Below are 6,000 nucleotides of genomic sequence, written 5' to 3'. Positions count from 1 at the left end.
ATAAAAGCATATACAAAGGGTCATAAATTAGATTTCTTTGGCTTTTTTCAACAAATATTAGAAGTCAGACACAACTGTTTTTCTTAAGAAAGAAAAGAATTTGAGCCCATATATTTTAGATGCTTCTCAAAAGAAGACATACAAATGGCCAACAAGTTACACAGAGAATGTTCAATCTTATTAATCATCACGGAAATGCATATCAAAAGCATAATGAGATTATTGCCTCACACCAGTTAGAATAGTTGCCATCAAAAAGTCAAAATAACAACACTGCCAAGGATATGGAGAGGGGGAATTCTTATACACAGTTGGTAGAAATGTAAATTAGTATAGTCATTATAGAAAACAGTAGGGAGATGCTTCAAAACACTAGAAGTAGAATTACCATTAACCAGCAATTCCACTAGTGGGTATATATTAAAAGAAGATGAAATCGTTATACCAGAAAGATATTTCTACTCCTGTGTTTACTGTACCACTGTTCAGAATAACTAAAATAGGGAATCAACCCAGATACCCCTCAATGGATGAATGAATAAATAAAATGGAGCCCATATATACATGATGGAAATTATTCAGTCATACAAAAGAATGAGACCCTGTCATCTGGAGCAACATGGACAGAACAGAAGGTCATTACATTAAGTGAAATAAGCCAGACACTGAAAGACTAATACCACATGTTCTCACTCATTTGTGGAAATTCAAGTCAATATCATGGAGGAACAAAATGGAATAGTGGTCAACAGAGAGCAGGAAAGGCAGGTGGGGGGGGGGAATATAGGCACAGGTAGAAACTTCCTCAATAAGATCCCTCAAAACTCAGAATCAAGAATAAATGGGATGGCATAAACTAAAAAGTTTCTGCTCATCAAAGAAAACCATCACGAGTCTAACGAGAGCCTACAGAATGAAAGATTTTTTTGCCAGCTATCCCTCCAATAGAGGACTAATATTTATAATATATACATTACTTAACACTTTAAAAAACTAATAACCCAATCAAGAAATGGGCAATTGATACTTTAAAAAAAGAAGAAATATAAATAACCAATAAATACACGAAAAATGTTTAATGTCATGAGCAATCAGGAAGATGCAAATCAAATCTACACTAAGATTCCATCTAACCCCAATTAAAATGACAATCATCACCAGGCGTGGTGGCGCATGCTTGTAATCTCCGCGCTTGGGAGGCAGAGACAGGAGGATCCTGCAGGTTCTAAGCCAGCCTTGCTGGCTTAAGAGACCCTGTTTCCAAATAAAACTATAAAATAGGTCTGGGAGTGTAGCCCGGAGAAGAGTCCCATCCCCAGTACCACCAAAAAAGAAAAAAAAATCATCAAGAAGTCAAAAAACAAAACAATAAATACTAGTGAAGATATTGGGAAATAGGAAACTAGTGTAGACACTATGGGAATCAGTGTGGAGATTCCTCAGAAAACTAGGAATGGATTCATTATATGATCTAACTATTTATTCCACTCCTAGATATCCTTCCAAAGAGATTAAAATCATAATATTAAAGTAACATATTCATATCCATGTTTATAGCAGCACAATTCATATTAGCTAAATTATGAAACCAATTCAGGTGTCCATCAACAGACAAATGGATTACAAAGTTACGGGATATACACACGATGGAATTCTACTCAGCAATAAAGAAGAACAAAATTTGCAGAAAAATGGATAAACCTGTAGAACATTATGTCAAGTGAGATTAGCCAGTCACAGAAAGTGAAGGGTCATACGTTTTCTTTCATTTGCAGAAGCTAGGGAGTAACTGGGATATAAGAGGGACTTCAGATAATGGAGGAGAAACTCCAGTGGAGGGAGGAAAGTGGTCTAAGTGAAGGGGGCAGAGGAGGGAAAATCAATGAAAAAAACTTCCACTGATTGTGTGCATACGTGAGAATACCATTACCAACCTCAATATCTTGTATGGGGCAAGGGGAAGGGAAAGGTCTCCGGGGGGAAACTCACCAAGTGCTGTGTGCATGTATGTCACTATCACTATGATTTACATTATGATAGGAGACTAAAATGTACCCATAAATGTATAAAAAACAAAAAATAAAAGTTTGTAATTATTTTTACCTTTCAAGAAACACTTTCAGTAAAACTTATTTATTCAAATATTTTACAGTAGTTTTGCTTAATATGCAACAAGTTGATTAAATAGTCAAAATGTCAGCCCAATTAACCATCTAAATTGAAAGTTGATATCTGATTGAAAAAATAATTTTTAGCCAGGTGTTATTGCAAATACCTGTAACCCCAGTACTTGGGAGTGTGAGACAAGAAGATCACGGGTTTGAGGAGAGCCTCAGTAATTTGGCAAAACTCTCAGCAACCTAGAAAGACTCTATCTTAAAACAAAATTTAAAAAGGGGCTGGGGATGTAGCTCAGATGTTGAATTTAATTCCCAGCACCACAAAAGAAAAAAAAAGAAAAAAGAATAATCCCTAGAACAAACACAAATTATATATTATAGACTGTCAAAGAAAGGTAAAAGATACACTTTCTAGTGAAAAATACATGGTACAATTTTATGTTTGTTCTGTTTATGCTGGTAGACAATAAATAAAAGCATGAGGCAAAGACTAGCTCAACATAAATCCACCTTCATTGAATTTTTGGTATTTTTCTTTAATAAATTATTTATTTGCTTGCTTAATAAAACAAATGGCAATAATAGGAACTGCTGAATAAGAGCTAATGGCTTAAAAGCCTCTAAAAAGAACCAGCAGATCTTTCATTGACTGTAGAAAAATTAGTTATGCTTTGCCAGTTCTTCCATTTGTCATATTGGGGAGAAATTATTTCTTGAATTTAGGAGCTTCTCAAAGTCACAGGAATATAAGGGGCAAAAATTCTGAATGTTATATTTGTCTAACCCATGCTCTCTCCCCTCTGCCATAAGAGTGGTATGACCTCAGTTAAAAGCAAAATCCCTTCGGCCATTTGATTTTGTCACTTACCACTAACCTAAGTCCAGCTGCAACGTGAAAGGAAGAGAACGGCCATTTCCAAGAGAGGCCCAGGCTTCTGCACGGTTCGCTTCTTACCCTCCTTGGGTGAGTCTCGGTGACCTCAGCTTCTCAGCACATGAGCACTGGCTGCCATCCAAGAGTCATGCGGATGCTTGAAAGCTGACTGTAGCTAAGCTCTTTCTTTTAATTTTTTTTTCTTCTATTTCTCTTTGTTAGGAACAGTTTCTCATCATTGATGAGACACTCCGAAACAACTGGTCTTTCTCAAAAAGCTTTAGATATCAACTGTTCACAATTTTCAACTGACACACCACAGTCAAAGCCTTATATGACACAGCTACGTTTGGTTTTAGTCATTTGCAACCAAATATAGAAGGATCTCAGAGAAATTCTGCTTGTCCTAGCTTTTATTCATTGGGCTCTTTGCCCTGATCTTATTATTATTAATAGTTTTGTATGATCCAGACATTGATTTAGATACTCAAAGTCCTTTGAAGGTACTTCATAAACCTAAAAATGAATAATCTACAATATTTCATTAATATTCAGCTGACTTGTTTTTTAAAATAATTTCATTTGAAATAACCTTTAATTAAGCTGTAGTTTTAATTATGAGGAGTTTTTTTTTTTAACATAATATAAAACACAAGTGGCTGGAGGACTGTAGGTTTGTTTTTTTTTGTTGTTGTTTTTTTGTTTTTTTGGTTTTTTTTTTTTTTTTTTTTGCTTCAGTGTACAAAATGACATGTAAACTTAAAGGATAAATATATAGGCAGATTTATATTTAAAAAGACAGAGCAACAGATTTGCTGACAGTTTTATGTGCATCATAGTTTAAGGGGAGACTACTGAGCATCTCACTTTGTTTGGTACCTATAGCAGATGCTCTGGCAAACAAGAGAGTCAACACTTGATCACCCTTCACTCTCCAAGAACCGGTAGCTTCTATGTGTATCTATTTATCATGACCTATAAAAAAGCAGGTTGGTTTAAAAAAAAAAAAGTAATCTTAAGACTTTTGAGCAAGTGTCTGCATTTTTAAACCAAGTTTCTAAGTCTGCCTATTACTTAACAGGATTTTTATAACAAAGTTTATATCTAACCTTGTTAAAATACTACAAGATATAGATATATAAATAAGTAAAATAGATGTATAAAATAAATTGATATATATGTATGTATATGTATGTGTGTGTATATATATATAAAGACTTATATTAGTGTGTGTGGTGAATGTTTTACCTCTCAGCTATATCTCCAGCGCCATTTTCTTTTTTATTTTGAAACAGGGTCTCACTAGGTTTCTGACAGTTTCACTAAGTTGCTGAGACTGGTTGGTTTAGAATCTGTGATCCCCCTGTCTCAACCTTCCAAGTACTAGGATTACAAGAGTGCACCACCACACCTGGCTTACAAGGTTTATATTATAACAGAAACTCAGTGTTCAAGTAAAATTACTATAAAATTTAGAATATCTTCATAAGGGCAGAACATTTTTTGTTTTTTGGTGGTACTGGGGATGGAATCCTTCTACCTCCAGGCTACACTCCCAGACCTATTTTTATATTTTTTATTTGGAAACAGGGTCTCTAAAGCCAGCGCGGCTGGCTTTGGACCTGCGCGATCCTCCTGTCTCTGCCTCCCAAGCGCGGGGATTACAAGTGTGAGCCACCACCCCCGGCAGGGCAGAACATTTTAAAACAGCATATCAAATTCAAACTACGAATCGGTCGCTTAAATTAATACTTTTTATTATTAAAAATAATTTAAAAAACAAATTGGGCTTCAGGAAAATTTTAAAAATTTGTGCATTAAAGGACAATATCAACAGTGAAAAGGCCACCAACAGAATGGGAAAAAGTATTTGCAAATCATGTATCTGATAAGGGATGAATATCTAGAATATAAAAAGAACTCCTAAAACATAGCAACAATAAAACAACCCAATTCAAAAATGGGCAAAAAGACTTGAATAGATATTTCCCCAGAGAAGATACACTAATGGCCAATAAGCACATGAAAAGATGGTCAACATGACTAGTCATTGAGGAAATACTAATCAAAACTAGGAGATACCAGTTCACACTAATTAAGATGGCAATTATATTTTTAAAAGCAATAACAGAGCCAAGCCAGGCAAGGTGGCACACACTGGTAATCCCAGCATTCGAGAAACTGAGACCAGACGATGGCAGTTGTGGACAGCCTAAACTGCTCAGCGAGGCCCTTTGCAATTCAGTGAGACCCTGTTTCAACAATAAAAAGACTAAAAATAGGACTGGGGGTGTAGCTCGGAAGTACAATGCCCCTGGGTTCTGTCCCCAGTACCGCAAAATATAAAAAATATAAAATATAAAAAGCAATGACAAACAAATATTGGCAAGAATGTGGAAACATTAGAAGTTTTGTATATTCTTGACAAAAAGTAGAGCCCTGGAGAAAACAGTATGTCTGGCATCTCCAGAAATTAAAAATATAATTACTAGCCAGAAAACATACAGAAAATAAAAGTCCACTTCTGGGTATATAACCAAAAGGATTTGAAAACAGGTCATTAAGGGAAATTTTTATGCCCATGATTAATAGCATTATTCACAATAGCTAAAACACAGAAGCAAACCCAGTATCAATTAACTGAATGAATACATAAAATGTGGTATATACTTAAAATGGAATGATATATGAAGGAATTCTGATATATACTATACTGGATGAACCTTGAAGATATGCTAACTGAAATGAACCAATCATAAAAAGATAAATACTGTATGATTCCACTTAGAGGAGATAGTTGCTTAGAATAATCAAAATCATTGAGACAGTGAGACAGTAGAGATTGCTCAGGGGAAGTTAAATTTGGGAGTTGTCTAATGAGCATAGAGTTCCAGTCATGTAAAATGAAGAGTTATGAAGAAAAATGGTGAAGATGGTTGTACAACATTATGAATGTATTTAAAACCACTGAGCTATGCATTTAAGTTGGTTAAGATTATTAATTTT

The sequence above is a fragment of the Muscardinus avellanarius genome (assembly GCF_963383645.1).
Source record: "Muscardinus avellanarius genome assembly, chromosome: 12".
Classification (NCBI taxonomy): Eukaryota; Metazoa; Chordata; class Mammalia; order Rodentia; family Gliridae; genus Muscardinus; species Muscardinus avellanarius.
Note: the sequence above shows the minus strand (reverse complement) of the source record.